A 25,135-nucleotide genomic window follows, 5' to 3' on the forward strand; every position below is an offset into this window, starting at 1 on the left:
GAAACAGATGAATTGTTCCCCCTTGCACCCAAAAAATTCTTTGGGATCTGTGTGTGTAGATGCATCAACCCAGTGCTACCTTATTAACAGAATTGCTTTGAACAACCTGAGACCCTCACCAGAATCAGTAATTTACAAAGGTAAAAGCCATGATTCTGCAGGTGTGCTGGTGTCTGGGTGAGATGGGGGACAATTTAAAAATTTCATTCACCTGATGGCTGTGGAAGGAAAGCCATGAAAGATGAGGATATCCCACCCAAAAGAAGCTGTTTTCTTGCTGCCAGTGTCTAGGAAGCCTCTGTGGTGCAGAGGTGAAATTAAAGCAAAACCTATTTCATTGTCCTGTCCCTTGGAGAAGCTGTATCAGCAGCCACACAAAAGAGATAGTGGGGGGCCAGGGAGGACTCTTGAAAATACCAAATATTCTCTGTCCTTCCTGGTGTAGTGTTCTAGTTACTTGTGGCTTCCACTGCCTAAACTCCATCAAAGTAAAAACTCAGTGCTGCTACTTGTTGTCTGTCCTTAAATGTTGCAAATTTAGGGGCTGATCTGCTTGGAGTGAGATTTTTTTATTGTGAGAGTTTTATTAGCTCACTTTTTCATCTCATTGTGGGGAACAGAAAAAAAATTTATTCACTTAGGCCATAAAAATTAAGGGTGTGCTTCATCAACAGAGATGTTCTGCAGTAACCTCTGAACACCAACAGTGGTGACAAAAACTGGACTGCTTTTAAAACATAGGCAAGCAAGTGAGGTGCTAGTGCTAAGGAGCTATAATGACCCTAATTAGGGTTAATAATTTTACAAGAGATATTAAGCTTTATTAGTCCTGGAGGCAATTTCACCCTGTGGTTCTTGGATCTGGCCTGTGGTGTCGTCCTCTAATAGAGCAGCAGTGTAACTACACTGGTGTTACTCTTGGTTTGCACTGTTAAAGAAGGATGGACCCAACATATTCTCAGGGCATGTTTTGTAACACCTTATTCAGATTTTATAGAGCCCTACTGGTTTCCTCCCTCTTAAACACTTTAAAATTTTCTAACATAAGAGTGTTGTTTGGAAGGCTAAGAGAATTCAGGAGGGAGGAGGTGGTGAGGCAAAGGTGTGTGTGATAAATTAATGTAATTACTCAGGTTTGCACTACAGCTCAGAGACTGCACTGTGGGTGCAGTGGATGCACATGAATGCAGTAATAATGGTAATATATCACCAGTATAAATAGAGATGGGCATGAAAACACCATCTGAGACCCACACTGTTTCTAGATATGTTGCCTTGCCACATCTGGCCCCGTGGTAACAGAATGGGGCTTTCATGCTATTTTTACTCCAGACTTTCCTTTCACATGACTTTTGTTTGACTTCCTACTCCCTCCCCCTCCTCCTCTTTGCCTCTGACTGCACTCCACGTGCATGACAGTAAACATGTAAAATCACATCAGCAAGGCAGTCACAGAGGGAGAGAAAATACAAACTTTTTTTTTCTTTTTACCTTCTCAGATTGCTCTCTCTGACTGCTCGTGCTGACTGAAGGACTTGATTTGGCTATTTCAATCTGCTGAAATTGCTGCTAAAACAACCTTCTGGACTTCTTGCTCTGGCCCTATCTTCGGACCCTCCCTGCAGAACAAACCTCTCAATCAAATTGTTTTCCTTTAAATCCTCATATATCTCAGCAACTCATTCCCTTATCCCAAACATACCCACTTAACTCTCATCCACTGCTCCTGTATTGAAGTTTGTAAGGGACAATTTAAAATGAGATATGCCATTCTCCAGGTGTGGCAGTGGTTCCATTTGTTCTTTCCAAGTATCTTTGTCTTTCTACAGACGTTCACTGTGTGACGATCTCTTTACGGGGGCAGGTAACCTAATTATAGAAAAATGTGTGAACAAGGCCTGTGGTTGCTATCTTAAGTCTTCCAGATTGGTAATGAAATCCAAATTTGTGAGGGGTTCTAAGAACCAGATCTTTGATTTTTGACCAGTTGATCAAGGAACTTGATCAAGTAATGCTTTATTCTGCTATGGGATTACTCAACTGGGAGATAAACCCCATAAATCACCACTGAGGAATCTGTGAGAATGAGCATTTTTCTCCCATAAGAGATGTTTAGTAGAGAGATTGTCCTGCATAATTTAGGAGGTGCAAAAAGTTGTTCAAACCCATTTTTTTCCTTTCCTCCCCTCCTTGCCAGAAGTGTGAACACAGCAGCACACTCCCAAAACGTTCTGTAAAGAGACTCCCTCCCACCTTAACAAATATCTATGGAGAAGCCTTCAGTCTGTATTTATGCAATATTAATATAAGAAAATCAGTGCTCTTCTTTAGTCTCAGAGTGAAAGCCTTAGAAAGGTGTTTTAATAGATTTTTGTCTTACTGGCTGGCTTACCCTGTGGTGCACCAATAAGGAGTTATGAGCAACTTGCCGATGAAATATTTCACTTCGAACCTCTGATTCAATATATGTGCGAGTCCATCTGCAGTGGACTATTTTAATATCCCTTGATCTGCAGTAATAACTATAATTAAAGCCAAAATGAAGTTTCTATTGCTCCTTTTCTTTTTTTTTTTTCCCTCATGTAAATGTTCTCATGAAATATGAGCCTGAATGTTTTACAGATGAGACTACCAGGCCAAAATTGGAGTTTTTCTGAAAATACTCTTAACAAAATGAAGAACCAAATGTTTGATGTTTCCTGGGATTCCCAGTAATTTGAGTACTTTATGCAGCAGCTTCTTCACAAGTTGTTTTGAGGTAAATATTCATGGCAAAAGCAAAGTTGTATGTCAAAAATATCAGTGAATAATGGATGGAACACACTAGAACATAATGCACATGCTTGCATGTAGTCTCTCCTGCAATAAAAATGAGCAGTGCTCTGCTTTATACCTCAGTGTCTGTAATAACCACACACAGGTAGGAATTCAGTGAAAGTCCTGTAACATCTGGGTAGCCCATTTTTCCTTTACAGGTGTTGTTTCCTACCTCTGTTGTTTTTATGCACTCTAACTAATAAGGACATTGCAAATACTCAAGCCTTGGAAGTAAATATTTTTCTTTTGGAATTAAAATAAACACCATTCAGTCTCGATAGCTTTAACTTTTGTTCCCTCTTGTTTTATCTTTTGCTTAAAACCATAGTAATAATAATTATAATAATAAAAACCATTCTGTCTTGTTTAGCCATTTTCCAAGTCAGTACTAAACTAAACAGAGAAGTTACTTTCTACTGGCCACTGGAGTTATTAGAAACACAGAGATGTCCTTGTTCTAGGAGCATCTAGAATGGGGTACTGAGAACACAAAATGTGCTCAGTTAAATGGATTTTGACTTTAGAGCACCCCAGCTCAACTGGACTAATGTATTCATGGGGTCATCCAAGCAGACATGCAAAGTATAAGTGAAGCCCAGCAACTACAAAAGAAATGTTTCCAAATTCACACATTTCATTGTGTCTCCCTGTGGATTAATGGTTGCAAGACATTTGCTTTTTGATGTAGGCAGGTTCATTGGCATGAAGTGGAATGTCCACGTTAGAAGAAGAGGCAGCATCTTGATGTTATCGTGAATGTTTAAAGTAGCTTTTCAAAGAAATTATTGTTTCGGAATGATTCTATAATTCTCTGATATGTACCTGCAGTGTAAGGGACTGGACACAGTGCCCAAAGAAAGTGCCCATTGTTCTGATCACATTCTGTGTGTTTGAGTAGGAAAACAAAATACCTCTAAACACTAAAGCTTTAGTTTTAAGTTTTGAACAAATCTTGAGTTCAGCTCCTTTATGCAAATCTATCCCAAAGGGAGGGAACATAACCATTGCACACAGAACCCCCAGAAGTGTACTCAAATAATTTGCTTCCTTTGATTCTCTGCAAAGATTGCTAAGCTAAAACACGTGAATGGGCTAATTTGTTTAAAATGCCTTTTCTTCTTTCTTTTTATATTGCCTTTGGCAATTTTAAGCCTTCAAAGACAGCTATGGTTTCTTAGCAGTCTGCACTACTGAAGAAAGACTTTAATCAAGCTTGCTAGCATCCAAATATGATGTGCAGCTGTACATTGTGCAGCTGATTGATTAATATTTAGCCCCCCTGGACACCTCAGAAAAAGTGGACATACTGGAAAGATGCAGGTATTCTTGATTTAGGTATTTACTGCTCCTTTCCCAATGTGACCTCATTTGTTCTACTGTGATAAATAGGAAGAGGGTAAATAGACATCCTAAATCTAGACAGTGAATTTCATGCTAGTCAAAATAAGATTTTGGGTATTTTTCCCCACAGGCTTAGGGCTTAGGATCACCAAAAAAAAGAAAAAAAAGAAAAAAAAAAAAACTAAAAATATTTCTATTAAAGAAGCCATTTTACTGAAAACTGGAAAAGAATAAGTTTTTCAGACCAGACTGCCTTATAGTTATAATGAGATTTGTTTAATATAAAGGAGGATCTTGAAACTGAATATTCTGTCTCGAGTAAAAAAATGTGGCATCAGCCCCTTTTTTCAAATTCCCCCACTGTGGCTGTTCCAGTTTGCTGATCTTACCCACCCAGCAAGTTCATTACTCTGGCTTGTCTCTCTCTCCTGAAAGTTTTCATGAGAATTGTTGAAAGGTTTCATTTTTGTTCCACTGTGGAATGAAAATCAAGTGTCGAGATCATGACAGCTGGGGCTTTGGGGTTCTCTTTTCCCTTTAATGGAATGAGATTGCTGGTTTAATCTGCTTCCATGTGCTGAAACGACTCCTGTATTCAAATTGGCATTATTGAGAGGAAGACAACTGTAGTTTGGGTATCAGTTCTCTGGGACCTGCAACCTGCCTGGCAAGGAAATGTCATCAGGTAGGTTTTACCTCATTTAAATGCCATTATTCCAAGGACTTGCTCAATCTATGTACCCTGAAGTGGGAGAGACACCACAGAGAACAGAAAGATGGATGGCAGGTTTGGATGACTGCCCTGGTTAGATTCTCTATATTAGATTGTCATGCTTTTCCTGGCCCAGATGCTAACATCTAACACATTTTTAATACTATTGCCTGTTGAGATCCTATTAGAAAATGATTCAGAGTCTGGAAAGTTAGGGGGGAAAAAAAGTTAATTCCCTAGAAATAATATGGTCATTATGTGTACACTGAATTCAATATGTAACTTGGGTTTTTTATGGCCTCTCTACCATCCTGCGCACCAGCTTTTTAAAATTGCAGTCACATTCATTATGAAGTAAATGCCTAATACAAGTGATTCTCAAAACAGTTTGTAATTTAAATTCCTTTTGGAAATAAAAGTAATGACCCACAATAGCTCATTAGTGGCTTTGCAAATGTTCATTATTTCCTCTCTCTTTGTCTTTCTCTTGGTTTTCTCCCCTAACTAAAAGACAGGGGAGTTTAAAGGTTTAGACTACCTTTAGAGCTATCCATCTCTAATGACCCATGAAAGTGAACATTCGATTCCTGAATGAGGAAATCATCATTCCCTGGTGTTTCTGAGGGGATAAGTGTGTTCACTTAGCAATCTGTGAGGAAGCTGGGTATTCCAGATGATTTTAAGAAATTATTTTATATTTATGTCTAAGGGAATTAAAAAAACTATTTTACAATATCAAAAGAAATATAGAGAAGGCCAAGAAGTCCCTGAAAAGTTGGATATGAGGAATCTGGATTTTGAATACAGGTTGTTCTAATGATACCCTGGATTCTGCTACACTACCAAAGATTTGTCTGGCTGCCCATTGCTTGGAGATGCACAAGGAGAGAGAATTCCATGGTTCTAAGGAGAGGCACACAGCCCATTTCCACTGGCTTCTCTGTCAGATGAAGGCCTAGCATCTGCCATGCAGATGACCCTTGGATTTCTGGGGAAAATGACACAGGAGAGAGGGAACATGAGGTTCCAGTGACATTCTGCCTTGTGTACTCCCATGAGCAGGATTTAACAGTGCCTGCTCTGGAATGGTGTTACCCTTAATAAGAGGGTCACCCTTAAAAATACTCTGCCTTGTTCGTGTGGCTCTGTCACTGCCCTGAGGTCCCCAGTCCCTCAGCACCACTCCCTGTTTGTCTCCTTTATGCTGGCTCATGTGGCAGCATTTGCTGTTGCTCTGGAAATGCTAAAATGCTCCCTGCCCCGAAATCCTTGCAGCAAAAGTTCTGTGGGATTAAACCTGTATCCCACATGGCTCAAGCACACTCTGCTGTAGGGTGTGCTCGGAGAAAAAATGAGAGCAAAATACCTTATTTATCTTTAGTTTCCCTCTTCCCCAGTGATTTTTTTTTTCTCCTCATTAGCAATCAAGACTTGGAGACTGTTGGTATGCTGCTGATTGCTGGTGGGGGCAGGCCATAAGGAAACCTCTTTAGAATATAAAGTAACAGATTGCTTGCTTGTAGAAGGCTCTCATAAGTGCTCACCAGAAGTTAAGTTTCACTGACTACTTTCTGTGTATGCAAAGGGATTACTTTGGCAACATATGCATGAAACAAAACCTGGTAACATGCTTAGAAGCATTACCTATTGTTGGAATTCGGATTATTCAGTGCAGTCACTAGATCACACCCAATAATTCTGTAAAAAGTTAATTTTTCCATCCTAAGGTCAATTCGTTTTTATTGCATTGCTTCAAGCAGGTTTCTCCAAAGCACAATGCTCCTCTGTGAGCCACCAGCACCGTGGCTGGTTTGCTGATGTTTACATTAGGTCATCTAAGATTTAGGTTTGACTGAGTTTGGACAAAACTAGGTCATTTGACCTATGACGCATTACTTTTAAAAAATAACAAGGAATGTTCTTTTTCAGTCCTCTTATCTACTTCTTGCCTGAACTCCAAGATCACTTCTCTCTGACCGGTGAGACTTACTGGAAGCAACTTCTTCCCGCTGAGCAGGAGAGTGGTTGCTCTCTGCCTCTTCCTACCTCTCAGCAGAGAGAAACAAAAGGTCAGTCCCCAGCTTCTCATAACTTGCATGCACTACCTTGTTTTATTTTTCAATTTTTTAGCTCTATTCTTATTCAGATCTACTTAACACACCCACTGTGTGCTTCCCCCTGGTTTGGTGTGTACTCTGGTGTGTCACCCTTAAGCTTTGCCCTTCAGGGAGGTGTCAGATGTGATGCTAACCACCCTCTCCAAATCCCAATTTAGAACAATATTATCGTTCTCACTTCGTTCACTATAAACTGACTACACAGTACCACCTGCTGATAGACCAGCATCACAAACCTGGCTTTTAGTTTTGGTTTTTTTTTCCAAAGGCAGAGTTGTCTGTGACAGCATTGCCTTCTTGGGAAGGGAACCACTTAGCAGAAGGATAATGTTGTGGCAGGAGGAGACTTGTGCCTTAGAAGAAAGAGTGAATAGTGTCCATTTTTCAGAGCCTAAAAAGGCAGAAAAAAAAAAAAAGAGAGCATAAGCCAGCAGGCCTAAGGCTATTCTGATTTACATCAGGATCTGTATAGGCCCTGTATGGCTTACAAAGCTTAGGAATCATCTACATCTACTTCTGTCACCCACCCCAAAGTTCAGGAATGAAGTAGCTGAATATCAAGGTCATTATACTTCATTAGTCTTCATTAATGTGAGAGCTGATATTGGTCCGATCTCTTATTTCAAAAGCTTTTACTACTGAGGCACCAAACCTTTTGCCCTCCCCAAAATTCAGGACATAAACTTGTGTCATTTCAATTAGGAATCAGGCTTGCACTTTTACCCTTTGTAAATATCAATTATAGTTTTGCAGTTGTTGATTCTGAATCTGTCACTCACCCCAGAATGTTCCAGTAACTTCTTTTAATAAAAGCTTGCAGAATCTGTCCCTTCTTAGGGAACAAACTCAGTGTAAACACAGCCAGATAAATGTCACAGAGAAATGGAGTAAAGCCAAGAAAAAGAAGCATCAGGGCCAGATCTCAGTATTTTGCAAATCCAGATTCTCTTCTCCTTCAATTATCCATCAGATGATTAAGAACCCTATCCTATGGGCAACACTGCCATGTTCAAGAACTCCCTTTTCCTCCAATTTACATGGTTTTCTCTCTTTTTTTCTCTTCCCTTTTTCTTCTTGTAAGATATGAAATACTCTGGTGCATGGGTTTTGGTTTAGGAAGGCTTGCTTTTTTATTTTCATTTCATCAAGACAGAGTTCCATTTGTTCAGCATCTGCACAGGACAACATCTGGAGCCCCAGGAAATTCAGCTGCTCTGTGTATGACGCTTAAATGAAATTACTTTTTCATGCACTTCAGAAGAGTATCAAGAGCATCTCTCTGACCAAACAGGGCCTTTTGTTCTCCTCCAGCAAGTGTTTCTCATTAAAAATGTCATCTCCCTAACAAATTGCTTCATTGCCTTTGCAGCTGGGGTTATTGTTTTCACGATTTTGTACTTGTGTGATTCTCTAAGGGAGCAGAAAGCTGGGAGAAGCGGAGCTTGGTTTCTTCTCCCTTTGCCCTGTGTATGCCCTGTTTTGTCTTCCCACTTTTGGGGGGCAGTTTCATGTATTTACCTCTTTGCCCCCTTGGCTCAGCACTTGGTCTGCCCACATGGGGCAGAACATGGGGCACAGGCAGCAGCACGAGTCTGTGGGGACTGCCCTGTCTCTGCGCATGGGGACAGTCCCAGGGGGCTCTGAGCAACCAGGTCTAGTGCAAGGCATCCTTGTCCATGGCAAGGAGTTGGCATTCAATGGTCTTTAAGGTCTTTTCCAACCCAAACCATCCTATGATTCTGTCTTCTGGGGCTGTTGTGCTTGAACAGGGATGGAAGGTGAGAAAAAGAAGAAAGCAAAGTGAGAAATGTCCATTTAAAGCTGGAATATAAAGAATGGTTTTTAATGAGATAAATCTCTTTCTTTTGTGTGAAACACAAGGTTTGGTAATTTTTCCATGTATTATTCCCAGGTGGAGTATGTGGGGCTGTTGAGTCTGCAAGAAAACCTAAGTTATCTTTAGGGACTTAGGAATTTGTGGTGACTCTTCATGGGAAGTCTGATCAGAAATAAAACTAGAGACCAAGGTAAAGAGCTGGAGGGATTCAAAGGGAGACAGCATCAGTCTGTACATACTGCACCAAGTCTAATAGTGCAGAGTGTGTGAAGTCCCTCACAGTAGTGAGCAACACTGTGCTGAACCTCACCCAGCTGCACAGAACTGAAGGGTCTGTATAACTTCCTTGAAGAACTGCTTAGAAAATGCCAAAACTTCAAAACACATTTTGCAGGGAGGACATTATTTAAAGCCCAAGCATAAATAATCATTTATTTATTTTTCTCACCTCATTTTTCTCACCTCTGACTTTTCATCCAGGATTGACTTCTTTCTGCATTTTGAAAAGCCTTCCTCCCCACCCCCCACTGAAGAGAGATATATGCCAAAATCTTAAACTCACAGAATGTTTCAGGTTGGAAGAAACCTATAGAAGTCTGGTCAGCTTTGAAATCTAATTTAAATGGCAAGTTGTAAATAATGTAGAAGCTCCATCTCACTGGCTTTAAGTGTTCCCTGCATGGTAACACACCATCTGCTTAACCTGAGACCTCTTTTTTGTAGGTGACTACAAATTACTCCCTAATAATTTCACTGGCCCTATAAACTTGCAGGGTAATCAATTTACACAGGCTTATTGCCCACTTTCACAGTTCTAGTGCTGGTCACACAGTGTGTGCAGTTTTTCTTAAAGTGTTGATTTCCTGAGTCATGAATTTCCCTGAGAATGCAGGTTTTCAGTTTTTCAGGTGGCAGGAGCTACAGAGAAATGTTGAAAGGCTCATTCCTAAAGATTCATAAATGAGAATGTAAGTACAACTCCTTCATTTTTATAATTCTTCACAAATTTTATGGTTATGTAGACATTCTGATGTTTAAAACTTCAACTTGTCATTCCAATCTCTCCTTCAATCAAGAAAAAGATAGGAATAGTTGCAAACAATTTTTTTTTTCTGGTCTAGTGAGTCATTTCTTAACGGGATGGTTTTCTAGGTTTGTTTCTCTATTTCATGTAGGACACGAGCAGCCATTTAGCTCACAAACCACAACAGTTACCTTTGATTGTCTTGGGCACAACTGATTTAACCGTGTTACCACTCCTCCTCTCACTTATAAGCAACAAAAACAGCTCCTGTGTGTTAAACTTAGCACCAGGCACAGCCTTCCTGTGAGGCAGCTCCGTTTCAGGCTGCAGCAGAAACACTGGGCACCACACCGTGGAAAATAAGTATGTAGCAGTTGTAAATATACATGTATATTTATATATATAAAATGGTGCTAGAACCCACAGTCTGTAATTTGTGGGTGACCTTTAACTATGTGAGGATAAATGGTTACAAATGAGGACCTCTGGTCTTGGCTTTAGTAACCTATTTTGTTACTTCTGTTAGTAAATCAAAAAACATGTATATCCATGGGGTTTTTGGAGTGTAACATTTGGCTTAGATTTAAGCTGGGATAACTGAACAAAGTGGAAAACCAAACAAATAAATATGATTATCCTGCAGTGTTTTGTTTTATGGAGTCAGGTTCTGAAATAAGCAAAGCATGTGGTCTTTAAGGTCTGTAAGACAGACACGTGCTATTCCCATAATGAGATCTACTCCCTGAATTAGGTCTTTGCGCTATTAAGAGGTTTTTCTTGTGTTTATTTTGTTACAAGACTGCGTTTTTGCTGGAGTCAAGCAGCATGTTAAGCTTTGGATTTTCAGAGGCTCTTGTGTGATGAGGTTGGTGACATGAATCCCTCTTCTTGAAGGACCAACTATGGTTAGGGTGTCAGTCTCCAAGATCCAGGGTGTTCCAAGAGGTTTGGCTTTGAAATGCACCAATGAGGATTATTTGGGATGGGGGACGTGCACAGAAATTCAGGAATGGGATGGAAATAAATGTATTTTTTACAGGTATATTATTTGCTACAAAAAAGTCTATGTAGCTGCGGGGTGATGGTGGCTCTGTGATAGAAGCAGGTAGGAAAAGCTGGAAGGAGATGCATCTCCACAACCTCCTGAAGTATTTCCTGTCAGTATTTTCCTTGCTGTTAAATTGAGCTTCCTGATGGTTTATCCTTCTGGTTATCACAGCAGTTTAATACATGACTGTTGCTCATGAGAGAAAAGAAAGGTCAGCAAAAGCAAGGTTGGGATATCTCTGGTTCTCATCTTTTTTATGGTTAAAAATATCTCTCTCCTCAGATGTGAAGGGATGGTGATGCTGTGAATATCATCCTGCTTGCGATGGAAAACATTTTTCATTGTGTCCCAAAGGTGCTCTAACTGGATTTGTCTCATTTCCTCTGCAAGTTTTTTCCACAGCTGCATCTCCAGCCAGCAGAGTTTGTCTCTGGCTTTTGCACTTTTTGTTCTGGACTTTGTGATCTGTGCTGTCATGAAGAAGAAGTAAGTTTAACTGTCCAGCCAGAGCAGACATGGAGAGCAGGTTTGCAGTGTACCAGACACTGCACCAATTACTCCAAAGACAGGCCCTGAGTACCTCAATTAGGAGGAGGACAAGAGTCAGAGCAGGTGGAAGTCATGGGCTGGTTTGTTGCTGGTGGACTCAGGCAAAGGAACAAGTCACAGGGGAGTCTTTGCTTTTGGTTTCTATTTCTCCTGAGTTACTGCATCTGAATCATGGATACTGTGCACACCTCCAACACGACGTATCTGGGGATTACAGGTGCCTTTTCTCTCAGTTATTATTTTGTGTAGTTTCTATAACTTTGTTGTTAATACACCTTTCTTGTGCAAGATTCATTATTCTGGCTTCTGTGCCTAAATCCTCCTCCCTGAAGAGGTGGGAACTCTCATTTCCAGGAATTTGTGTCTGTCTCAGTAAACTTAAGAGCTCACCAAGATTAAGGATGTCTTTCTGCCCTCCCCTCCTTCCTTTCATTCCTTTTTTACTGTACCTTACATTTGGGGAGACAAGGTGCTCTGGGACCTTTCAGTCCTCTGGGACCTACACTGATCTTCATTGCAGATGTAGTTTCTATCTTTCCCCTTTGTGGCTTTGGCACTATTCCCTACTCTCACAAACCAGTTCCTCCTGATTTAGATCTCTCTGGGGGCAGCTGAATGGGTTTTTCAAAGTTGCATATTAAAAACTACCTTCCTTATGCTCTGTTTCCTTCTGCTGCCTGCTGTTTGCCCATGTTTTCATAGAAGGGTGATTGCACCTTCCCTGCCCTCCAAGGCCTGGCTTCAGCAGTCCATCCCCAGCTGACCCTGTCCCTTCTCCTTGCTGCCTGGCCCTACCTCACAGCACTTGGCAGCACACCTTGTTCTGAGAGGTGTTTCAGTTACTGATGGGTGAGTGACTTGATTCAGAGTTTGGTTTGGAAAAGCTCCCATAAATTGTAATGCTTGACTGTAGGTTATCCAAACTATCTGGGCCTCTTGAGACTCCAAATTGGCCTAGAAGACCCAAGCTGTTTTCCAAGTGTTTGGCACTTCCTGATCCCAGAGAAGCTGCAGATAGCATGGCAACAGGCTCTTGCATGAGAGGGCAGCGTTTTGGCTGCTTGTTTTCACTGGATCCTGCAAAAGGAATGAGCAAGCAAACAAACCCATTTAGAGCTAGGTGGTCCCATCAACCAGGTGGAAACTTGAGGGAGCTGTAAGGAACTCTCTGACTCCTTATACTTGAGATGTGCAGTGCCAGGACATGCTGGCATTTGACATAGTGGGGGATGACTGTGTATTGGCACAACACTGGATTTGGCACCTCAGTGCAGTAGTCCAACGGTAGGTCTGGGTGGAGAAGGGATGCTGTACCACAAAAAGTGGCCACTGGAGCTGGCTTTGTTCAGACAAAACCCCAAGACTATAGAGAAGCTGTGAGTGACAGATTAAAGAGTGTATTTTTGCTTGCACTACAAGCCCTCATAACGGTGTGTGTACAAACAGCTACAGTGTCATGGCTAATGCAATATCCTGTCTGTAGGGAGAGTAGGAGATTTGGACGTGATCAGACTGAGCAGTTCCTTGGCAGAGCCTCAGCAGTTCCAGCGTGCAGTAGTTCAGTGGCTTTCAAGCCAAAACTCTTGTCCAGATCATTAACAGCCACTGATGAACTTATTCTCCCAGACCTTGTCTATACAGTTTTTAAACACATTAGCACTGTCCATTTATAATCACTAAGGCAGCAAGATTGATGGGGAGAGAGAGAAAATCCTGTCCTTCACAAATCTTTGCAAAGATCCAGCTGTTCAAAAAAAAAAGTGGTCAAACTTCTGGATAGGCTCTGTAGAATAACTACTCATTCCTATAACTGCAGTTGTGGATGGATTCCCTGTAGAGTTTGGAGGTGGGATAGAGCTTATACCTTCATTGCCAAGTCTGTGAGACAAAGAGAGCAGTCCCCTGACCTGATGATGTCATCTATTTTCACTCACCTTTGAATCCACTTTTTTCTCAGCCCCAAACCACTGGAAAACACAACCATTTTGCCAAATATGGGCATAAAATGGAAGGCAGGGGGAAAAGCTACCCCAAAACCTACATTCCCTTTACATTACAGTACATTCTTTGGAGTAATTTGCAATGTCCTGGTGTTTTTGCTTTACATACTGCAACCCTCCCTCTCTGCAGCCTTACCCTAGTGCTTAGCCTTTCCTGCCCACATGGTATTCAGCTTCGTGTGGACGTCATGAAGTTATTGCTAAATCACAGCTGGCTTGTCAAACAACTGCCTCTTCCTCTTGCCAATTTTCTTCAGCCTCTGAAAAGCTACAGGACTCGTGCTGGGCCCCACTCAAATGATGTGTTCAGTTACAAACACAAATTAAAATGCAGGACAGTAATAAAGTAGTTAAGTTTTGATTAATTCTGTGAAAGGGTTAATGGGATTATTTTTTTTTCTTTTTTTCCCCACTCTCTAAGTAGGAAAAAAACCGACAGAGTGAGAGACCCAAGTGGACACAACTAGGACAAAGCCCTGTTTATGATTAGTATGGCTGAAAATATCCATGTTAGGCCAGGTGCAGATGGCTAATTCCCCCAGACTACAAGCCAATTTAAACCATAATTCCTGAGATAGACCACTTTTCCCAACATTAATGGGAACCAGCTGCCTCCTATTAATAATACGGATGATTACAAGAAAAAAAAAAGTGGGGGAGGGAATAGTGGAGTTAGAGAAGATATTATTTTCCAGACTGTTGGCTGTGTCCCGCTGAGGACAATATGGAAAGCTATGGAATATGAGTCTCGAAAAACCTGTCAAGTTAAATACACCCAGTGTGTTTGCTCAGAAGAAGGATGGAGTTATCAGTGTAGTTCTGTGTTTTGGTGACAAGGTTATTTAAGGGGTAGCAATTGTATTTATTTAGTTATTTGCTGGTGCTTTGCTTTTAGCCTTCCCTCTGCTGAGACTGGATGGTTTTGATTAGCTCCCTAGGAGGGGAGCCCATTGCCTTTGGTACGCTGAGCCTGGCCGTTCCCACTGAGCCCTGATTTCGTGTGAGATTGTAGAGCATATCAAAGTAGAAAGACAACAAATGTTCTGAATTTTCCTCCTGAGAGCCTGACTTGCTGGTTCAAGAAATTTGTTCGGGCTTCCATTATCGTTTGTGCCAGTGTGAGGTGAAATGGGAAGACACGGCAATTCATGGCATGTAATAGCACTGTGTCTCAGGAATGGCTTTTCTTATTCTGTGTTCTTTGTGATTGTTTTCCTTTGGTTGTTATTGGAAGTCTGAATAGAATTTATTTTAAAAAAATAAATGCTACACCATACTTATTTTACTTGTTTGGGACGCAAAAGGAAAAGCCCCATGGTATCAGTTGTTTTGGCTATGCTCCTTGTTTCCTGTGTAGACAGGGTTCTTAACACATGGATCATGTCTTTGATGAATAAAGGAGACTCACTAAAAATGTCCCTTTTGCCCCTGAAGGAGATGAAAAGGAGCCAATGCCCTTTTCCCAGTTATTCTGCTAGGATTGTGGGGGATTCTTGGAGATGTTTAGCTCACACAGGCTGCATTTCTTCTTAATCCATTTGGGGATGGTCTGCAGACATGTGGAGAAAAATCCAGGTCACGGCACTGTAATTCTTGCTGGAGGGTTGTGAGGGGAATTTTTGTGTACCTGAAGAGGTGCATAGCTGGAGCAAGCTGGGATTGCCCTTTACCCAGCCTGAGGGTACAAAAGGGCTTGATGCCTTCCCAGACCTGTGGGCCTTGTACATCCCTGCTCCAAAGGCATGTACTGTGAGGGACCCTCAGAGCTTTTCCTGCTCCTCTCTTATGTGTGAGAGGAAGTGGGGGAGAAGCACAGACAAGGCCTTTGATTCTTTAATATCCTCATCATTTGACTTGATGACAGAGAGCCAGGAACCATGGTTCATGGGAACAACTTCCCTCACTTTGATAACTTTCTGTCCTTTGCTAGGTTAAAAGAAGAGCTCTTTTCTAAGTCAGGAGCAAAATGCCTTCTAGATCACAAAATCTTAGATGGAAATTCTGAGGAAAAAAAATCCTTGGGCCTTCTAGATAAGGCATGAAACTAAGGACATTCCAGCAACATATCCCAGTAGCAACATTTTGTTTTCATTCGCACGTCTTAGTAGCCCAGCCCTTACATGGGTCACCAGAATATCTCTCTGGGGGATTTACTGCAAAGAAGAAAACCTCTACTGCCCCTCTCCAAACTTCAGTAGTATTTAAAGCAGACACAGCAGAGGTAATGAGAAAGGGATTATTGATTTTATGTATGTAAATAGAGCAGAGCTGAGTTGACAGTGTCTCTTTAAATAATTGAAAAATTCAGCTTCATCTGACAGTAGTTCACCAGATAATGAGGCTGGCAGTGGAGGAACGTGAATAATTAGAGACTGGGATTCTTGCTGCGTGGAAGTGACCCTTGGGGGCTCAGAGAAAGAAGAATTTGTGGCTGCTCTGAAATACTAGTGGTCTGCTCCAGCATTCCTCTTGTCAATATGAACCTTGTGTTTTTATTGGAAACACATGTCAAAACAAAACAGCGTTTGAGGCTGCTGCTGAGAGAAGGTGGGCAAGTCCAGAAACAGCAAACCTGTTTTTCTGTTTGTTGCCAAAAATTCCATGCCATCAATGCCCATCATGCTCAGATGGAAGGAGAGATGATGAGCACCCTCATAATAAAGTGATTCTTTCTATACATGTATGTACAGATGGAAAAATACCGTACACTGGTGATTCTGCTACTACTGCCTCCTCAGTGAAGCTATTTGCACTCATAAAATTAGAGAAAACAGGATGACCAAGGCATCTTGCTATACTTTGATGAAGTCTGGATTGAAGGCTCACATTGCAGTACTTCTCTGGAGAAAAGCTGTAGCAGCAAGTGAGCACTTACCTCTCCTGGACAGGCAGAAGGGCATTCAGTCATATATAATATTTAACTCTGTGTTGGCTGCCAAAACATTTTGAGGACTTTGTAAATTTTGAGTATCAGCTCCATTACCTGCTTTATGGAAACCTCAAAGTAAAGAGGTAACAGACGCAGTATCTGGTGTTCGTGTAAATAGGTCTTTGGGTTTGCTAGTTTTCTTTTTGTGTTGTTTTTTAAATTGAAAATTATTTCATTGGGCTGATGTTAAACATCTGCCTCTTTCTCTGCCCTCCTTCATACCCCACCTCCTGAGATGGTTTTATTTCATGGGTGAATTAAATTGTTTTGGGAGATAAAGCACCCAATTTGTAATGTGCTTTAGGGGCTTTCAGAATGAAAGGCAGGGATTGAAGTAGAGTATTTGGTTATTAGTGTCTCCATATTTCTTTCCCTTGATCTACCTGTCCCATCGTGTTGTCAGATCTTCACGGTTGAGGTTTGAGGCAATAATGGTGAAAGCTGGAACATGTGAGCCCTATTTAAACCCAGCAACATCATATTTCTGGAGTGAATCTAAGCCTAATTGAAAAGGCAAGTGGGTTTCTCTGGCAAAAGAAAACGTGGCTGTCATAGGCTTTACCAAGTTCAGTTAAACAGAGTAGAATGTGCTCTGGCATCTTTGTTTGGTTTCCATTTTAAATATAAAATTAAAACCATATTTCATCTGTTGTAGGTTTTAAGGATGATTTACAAACCTAAAAAAAAAGAACTCTACAGCATTCCAAGGTCTGGCCCTTGAGATGCCAGGAAATAAGTCTCTCCTCGTCTCCACTGTATCATCTCCACAAGAGTTTGTGCAGGCTGCCTTACACACCACATTATGGGCAGCACATAGAGTTGTCACCATTCCTCATCATCTTCTTATGTCTTTCCTATTGCTCTTAAATAGTTCAGGAAATAGAAACTGTTTGCTTTCAGGTTTCTAATCAAAGGATTAGAGCCAAGCTTTGGATTGGAGACCCATGGAGGTGGGATGAGAGCAGCCCCATTTCTTCCCTGCTGCTACAAGCATGAGCAGCTTTGAGACACTTTATTTCAGATGTCCAAACGTCCCAAAGCTTCCAGGCACAGCTCAATCTGTTTCCATCTTCTGAGATCTTTTTCAGTCATCACTGTTAATTTAGATATATTTCTTGTGGTGAATATCCATTTTCAGTTTGGAAGATGACTTTTTTTACAGTTGATACACCTTTTTGTTAGTTTGAACCACCATATGATGATTGTCCTATGCCCTTCAGAAGAGAGTTTATAAGAAAGTTTCACCCTCACTATGGGTTTAGTTTTACGAAAATAATTTCCCTTATTATTTAATTATACAAGCTCAATGGATTCTTTAATGGAACATCACAAGTAGATACCCATTCTAAAAAATCTAAATCCACTTGTTGTGGTCTTTTGATCAAGTGCTGTGGTTTTATTTGTGTCTGATGCATTTTAGTGCCTTCATTTCTTACTGAGCAAAAGCACTGCTACGAATCAGGAATATTTTAAGAAAGGTTATGACAAAATAAAAAAATCTCACATTGAAGAAAGATAGTAGTCAGTCAGCTCTGGAGGGCTCCTTTTGAAGACCTCATCTGTCATTTGGGAATTGGCACTGGCAGCCCCTGGATTACAGAGGAATTATATGCACTCTCTCCTCGCAGCGGTGGCACAATTGTTTTGAAGCTAGGCAGATCTTCTGTGTTTACTATTTGGCAGGTTCTGTGTTTTTGGCTGGCAGCCATGCTGAAATGTGTTTAGTTTTAATTGACAGCCATGGTCAACACTGCAGATCCCAGGTAGGTACTGCTAATCCTGACAAGGCAAGGCAAAAACAGACAGGCTTTTGTTCCAGCCAGCCAGAGACTCAAGCCTTTGGGAAGCAAAGGAATGTTGCCTCTAGACAGTTCTTAACCTCAGGAACAGATGAGACTCCAGTCTCATCTCCTCAGCACCTCTTTGTAAGCAGCCCCCAGCCACAGGAGCTGTAAGAAGTTGCAAACAAAGTGATTGTGTGATCAGATTTTGTAGAATGGTTTAGGTTGGAAGGGACCAATGCCCCTGCCATGGACAGGGATGCCACTTACTAGACCAGGTTGCTCCAAGCCACATCCAATCAGGCCTTCAGCACTTCCAGGGATGTGACGTTCACAGCTTCTCTGGGCAACCTGTGCAAGGGCCTTACCACCCTCACAGGGAAGAATCTCTTACTAGTACCCAGTGTAAACCTACCCTTTTCAGTTTAAAGACATTCCCCCTTGCCCTGTCACTCCATGCTCTTGTCCACAGTCCCTCTCCAGCTCTCTTGGAGCCCTTGTAGGTATTGAAAGGTGTTCTAAGGTCTACCCAGAGCCTTCTCTTCTCCAGGCTGAACAACCACAGCTCCCTCAGCCTGTCTCCAGAGCAGAGGTGTTCCAGCCCTTGGATCATCTGTGTGGCCTCCTCTAGACTTACTCTTAGGGGTCCATATCCTTTGTATATTGGGGGCCCAGAGCTGGATGCAGCACTCCAGATAGGGTCTCACAAAGGCACAGAAGAGGGGGAAATCCCTCTTTTTATCCTGCAGTGGGAAGCCAGGTGCTACTATCCTTGCACAAGAGATCCTATTAAAGCTGAGAGACATCCATTTTCCTAGGTTTGAGACTTGAAAGCCAGAACATTTACACACAGACCTCTAGTTTAAAATATAAGAGACATTCCAAAAGTGCATATGGTAAGATTTATGTAAGTCACAGTTTGTAATGGTTTAGATTTCACCTCCTAATCCTTGTGAGAGTTTCAGCCTTGCTCTCAAGGGAGTAAAAAAGTAACACAGAACATTAACAAAAATAAAATTAAAAAAAAAACCCCATATGCACAGACTTAGGATGGCTTAGTCATGACATCTAATTAGGGACAGCAATGATTTCTGTGAACCACAGAAATGTTAGTTTCAGTTGGCATAAAATTCCACAGAGTAATACTCGGGACTATCTCTCAGCCTATCTGTCTCTCTGTCTATCAGCCATGCTCATATGCTTTATTATTAGTGATGCATTCCTTCTCATGTTACTGTCTTCCTTATAAGATAATTTCTCAAGGAATTCTTTAACTTCCCCCTGAGGTGCCATGCATTTCAAGTAGCTGCTCAGCAGAACTCCATAGCAGAGGGGCTTGTATTTATGGAGAAAAGGTTGCACCTGGCTGTTGGGACAACAGGGTTCCCATCAGCATTTGGGTCTCATCCTTATTAAACTGTTATGTCTCTGACAGAGGACAGAGAATCAACAGCATTGAGTTAGACACTACCGAAAGAGGACACTGTAAGCAGAGATCCAGAGCAAAGGAAGTTTGTTGTGCCACTTGGGAGTACATGGGATGTTTGTTCCACCCCTGTGTTGTGGGAAGCCCCAGGAGACAGTAACAGACATGACAGCTTTAAAACATGAGGTCAGTGAGTCAAGGTATTCCCCAGCCTCCAGATACAATTCCTGGTGGTAACTCTGCAGAGAGACATCTTCAGAACAGCACAACATTTATAAATTTTCATTTTTTTCTGAGAGCTGTTTTTTTCAATAGTGAAGAAGTTAAAGAGTATCTCCCAGTTTCTCATTTTTAGTGGGAATGTGAGATTGAGGTGGAGACCTGGCTGTTCCAAACTTTCCAAAAGGCATTTCCAATAGTAGAGTAGCCCTGTTTTCTCCTTCAACAGGTCTTTAAACTGTGCAGTACTTGTTCATCAGCCTCAGACTTTGATTTGGCACTGCTATGTCGTGCAGATGTAGCAATCACATTTGCGAGCCTGGAACTAATTAAAAATGGAATATTTTAGATCAGTCATGGTGAGTGTGGCCAGATTTACAGGGAGAATACAAGGGAGCTTAAGGAGCAGAATGATCCAGCCTTTTTAAAATGTTCTTCCTTCAACATCGGTACGTTACCTACAGCCCAGCTGGGCTGGACCTTTACAGCACTGTCTTTATGCAACCTCTGGCTGGTTAAAGGGGAGCTTTAAGAGGACACCAGTGTTTCATGGTTTGCTACATTCCAGATGTATGCAGAACTATCTCTAAACTCTGTCTGGCAAGACACTGCTTTTTTTTTTTATTCTCTTTTTTTTTAAGAGGGCATGGTTGCCAAGCCTGTCAATCAATTTAACAGGAGACAATGAGTTAAAGGCAGCAGGGAATAGAAAAATCTGGAGATCTGAACAAAAACCAGATGAGGAGATAGATGTGGCTCTAGCCCTGTACAACCATGCATCTGACAGCTGCACAGAGTGGGGTAGGGCCGTTAGAGGTAATACTGTTACCTAAAACTTGGAGGCTGCACTGATTTGCAAGAGCCTCTCCAATCCTGTGAACTCGGTGTGTGAGCGACTGAAGTGAGAGCTCACCTGCAGACAGCCCTGCAGGGCCTTTGGGGAGGAAAGATTATCCTCAGAGCAATTATATGGTGGGTCACCATCATTTCCTCCTTGCTCAGCTCAACATTTTCTAGGCTTTGCTGCTCCTGGCTGCCTGCTCCATGCTGAGTCAAGCTGAGAAACAAAGCAAAACCCCTGTGGTCTCTCTCACGGTATAGCCAGGGCTGGTGATGGATCAGTGCTTTTTCTCTTTGCACTTCACCAGCAGCTTGCTCTGGTTGTGACTGGCAACCAGTGTGGCACAACACCAGCCACACACCCATTACAGCACTCAGCACAGCCTGGGGGGGACACTGTGCTCCTGTCACCACAGCTCTGTGTCACCTGGCTGTGCCCTGGGCAGCATCGGTCTGCGAGCGCCTGGAGTCAGGATCTCCTCCTGATGTTCAGATTCCACTGGGCTGTTTGATCAGATCCTTGTGAGATTGCCTTTGAGAAAACAAATTAATAGGATGCCCCAGATGTTACTGCTGCTGGTGGATGGAAAGCTTACCTGTGGATTGTCATTCAGATATGACATTCCCTGTTGGAGGTTCAGATGGCAAAGACTATTGCTGGTTTGTAAATATGAGGATGATTTTTTTAGTCCTCGTGACCCGCAAAAGTTTTTGATTTGCATATGTCAGCATAAGCACATGATTTAGTATCATACAATGGTATTTAAAAAAAAAAATATTCTGAAAGACCTTTAAAATGAATTTGTAGACAAAAATATGGTAAAGTGTTGAATCCAGGTGGAGCCACTACATGGAGAGGTATCACACCCAGCTTCACTCCAAGGGATGCACTGTCACCAAAAGGCCCCATGTGCTTCTGCTGAGGGTATCCAGCAGAAGCCTCAGTTTATCAGCTCCCCCATAAAGATAAATAAAAGATCAACTTTTCTTAAACATGGCTTGGCTTGCAGTCTCTGCACAGGGTTCTGTGCAGCATGGCTTTTATTACCATTAAAATGATTTAAATGGAGACTCTGCCCAGCAGCATTGTAGGTGACATGTTCCCTAGCTGCTGTGTATCCAAACAGATTGCTGCAAGGCCTTGAATAAACATTTTGTAAGTCTAGCTCTGAAGCAATTTACATCAAGCAGCATATATTGCATGGATGCCAACTAGTTCTTGTGTATTCCTCACAGAGCAGACAATGTTTTCTATCAAATCTGTTGGGTGAAAACAGAAAACCTATTAATAATGTGTCAGGAACCTGACTGAATGCAATATTTATGTGGAAGTCTCATAGAGGGCTTGTTTATAAAGAGTACATGAATTCTGTGGTTTGTGTTTGAAATGTGTAAGAGAACAAGAATAATTTTAACATTTTTCTCACAGGTACACCTACCCACACAATTTCATTCCTCTTGTAATATGAAGGGTTGATGTTTTTCTCAGAATAAGCTGAATGCAGAGCTCGCCAAAGCTGCTCCATGAATTAATCTCAAGAGGTTTAGTCCAGGGTCATGCATTGTGGTAAAGAATTAGACTAAAGCATTCAAAATCTAGCAAAAGGAGCAAATTCCCAGGGCCCTTAATTTTTTCTTGTGTGTTACTATGGTGAAATCTCAAGTCCATCTATTGATTTTGGTGACGAGTTGAAGCTGTGTTGAAACGGAGCAGAACCAGGTCTTGGCCGGCACGGTGCTCGTTAGCTGGTGAGTTGAGTGCTAAGCACCTCAAAACTGAACCTCATCCAAACCCCAGGCCTGCAGGATGGAGATGGAAATTTCATGAAGTGAGGCTTCAGCTGGAGTATTGTTCCTTTTTTGCTTTAGCACAAATCACCAGGGCTCTAAAAACAGCCTCCAACGCTCATTTCTACTGGCACGGCCGCTATTGATCGTGTCCAGAAAGAGGAATGGAAAGACATGACAGAATTGGCAATGATCCTGAGCCATGAAGCTTGGATCTAAACCTCGATCCAAGCTTTGCTAAAGAACAGGAGGGTTTTTTTTTCTGTTGTATCTGGAGGTTTGATTTAATCTCTTGTACTTGCATGGAAAATCCATAGTGCTGGAGTACAGTGTTTCCTCAGTGGATAAGATCTATTGGAGCTGGTGCTCTGGATTGGCTTAGTGGTGAAACTTTCAACCTGGGAAGAGAGAGGCTTAAGCAGCATCAGCAGCATCTGTGAGGGAGAGGGATCTCCCACCATGGGGACCAGGAGAGCAGAGAATATTCCCAGTGTTCCTGAACACAGCCCAGCTCAAATGTCTCATCTGGCTTTTTTTCAGAACGGTCTCTTTTTTGGTTTGGTTTGGTTGGGTTTGGTTTGGTTTGATGGGGTCTGTCAGCTGGAGCAGGTACAGTACTTAAAGCCTGATTCAAAAATTGACTCATGAATAACACGAAAAGTTTAATCAGCATGAAGACTTTGGTCACATTGTGATCAATACTTGCCAACTCTCTGCAGTATTTTCTTTTAATGAGTTGCAACTCATTAAACTAATTAAATTCATTGATTTCAACCAGATGTTTGCACCTGGAAGTGCATTTATTATCATTACTTATTGGAGAGGGACTCTCCATCAGGAACTGTAGTGATAAGAGAATGAGTAATGGGTTCAAACTGAAAGAGAGGAAGTTTAGATTAGATGTGCAGGAGAAATTCTTTCCTGTGAGGTGGTGAGGTTGCCCAGAGAAGCTGTGGTTGCCCCATCTCTGGAAGCGTTCAAGGCCAGGTTGGATGGGACTTGGAGTAACACGGGAAAGTGGAAGGTGTCCCTGCCCATTGAACAAGATAATCTTTAAGGTCCCTTCCAACACAAACCATTCTGTGATTTAGTATTAATTATTTTTAGTTTTAAGTTTTTCTGTCTTCCCAGTTAATAAACAGAAATATTAGCATGTGATTGAGCCAGCTGGTATCATCATCATTATTAAAATCAACTAACAAAATATCATACTGTACAATTTGCAGAAAGACAACAGATTGGCAATTTCTTGTCCAAACTGTATGGTAAATATGTTCCAGTAATGAGTGGCTTACCAGAAAGCAGGAGAGAAAAGACCACAAATAAAATCAATATCATTATAAATATTACTTGCCACCAGTAATTTTAAAAGCTATTTTTTCATCCAAAACATTTGTTTTAAATTATATGTTGACATATTCTGGAAATAATTATGATAGACTATTTTTAAATTAGTAGTGCACAAAGGACTTTCTTCTTTATGTCCTTTTTTACATCCACAGTTTCTGGTTTCTGCTGTACTAAAATAGACTTGGATAAGGATCCATAGATGTGTATGTGTGTGCATGTAGATACTTTTATTTATTTATTTTTCTGGTTTGGACTACAGAATTGTGTGCTTTGGGAGGCAGGTGGTTTCCAACATTTGCAGAGATCTGCATGTTAAATGAGTTCTGTTTTGTATTGCAGGAAAGTATTGCTACATGTATTTTCATGACATTCCTTTCAGGCATCTCTTTGGGGTTTCCAAAATGCTATGAAAAAAAAAAGTGATTTGCTTTCAGAAAGGAATTGCTCAGCTAAAAATAATGAATATGTTAAAGTTAATGTGGAAACTCTATATGTCAGAGGTGATGTGGAAAACTGTGGAGACTGAACTGAAAGGATAAATTATCCCAAAAAGGATTCACATGAAGCTGTTACAGAAAGTCTTGCTTCTGCCAGTGTCAGGACAGTTTGGAAACCACAGATGAAGGACCGCTGGTTCTCTGAAGGTTCAGGAGAACAGGAGACTTTCTGCTGGTTTTGGTGAATCAGTTGGTTCTTGGTCAACCTATACTCACATTGACCCTTTTCTGGGCAGAGGATCCAAGTGTGGGCGGTGCCCCAAGCCCTGTATCCCATTATGGGATGGCCAAGTGTCCCACAGAGGCTTGTTCAGGCAGGGAATATTTATAGTTCCAGTGCCAAACACAAACTCATGTGCAGGATGAGCTTCTTGTTACAGGAGGAGTAGTACTGGAGATCCTAGCTGGGAATGAAGGTTCCTTGGTGTTGTCCCAGGAAGCCTTGATAGAAGTGCAAATGAAGAGCTGCAGTTTCAGCAGAGCCCTCCCTGCACAATGGTTGACAGCCCTGTACAGGGGATGCCAGCCCTGTCCCCATTAGCAGTGTCCTTACCACAGTGGTGCTCATGACTCCGTGCACTGCCATGTGTGTCTGTTGCTTCCCCAGTTTTACCACCAAATATCACATTGGCTGAAGGTTAAAAGATAATTCTGATGTGTGCCAGCTCTGCTTTCAAGAGCATTCATCTTACCAGATTGCTCTGATCAATTCTCTAGTTTGACTACCAAAATGAAAATTAAACATCCTGTCCACCAGGAAAACTAATTTGAAAATACATTTTAACTCTAGAGCCATCTTTTACCTGCAAACTTAATTGTGTTCCTTTAAGAAGATATAATTAAGTATCCTCATGGCAGAC

At 41.5% G+C, this 25,135-nt stretch overlaps 1 long non-coding RNA gene across 4 annotated transcripts in view; it reads left to right on the top strand.

Annotated features, from left to right (window-relative positions):
- Nucleotides 1-25,135, top strand: part of LOC108448737 — a 213,677-nt gene that overhangs the window by 181,294 nt on the left and 7,248 nt on the right. For all 4 annotated transcript variants that reach the window (XR_001864739.1, XR_001864737.1, XR_001864738.1 and 1 more), the window contains 3 exons: nt 1,500-2,758; nt 6,800-6,939; nt 9,725-9,792. This is a non-coding gene — a long non-coding RNA (uncharacterized LOC108448737). The remainder of the gene's footprint in view (nt 1-1,499; nt 2,759-6,799; nt 6,940-9,724; nt 9,793-25,135) is intronic.

This window comes from Corvus brachyrhynchos, unplaced genomic scaffold (assembly GCF_000691975.1).
Source record: "Corvus brachyrhynchos isolate BGI_N302 unplaced genomic scaffold, ASM69197v1 scaffold97, whole genome shotgun sequence".
Taxonomy (NCBI): domain Eukaryota; kingdom Metazoa; phylum Chordata; class Aves; order Passeriformes; family Corvidae; genus Corvus; species Corvus brachyrhynchos.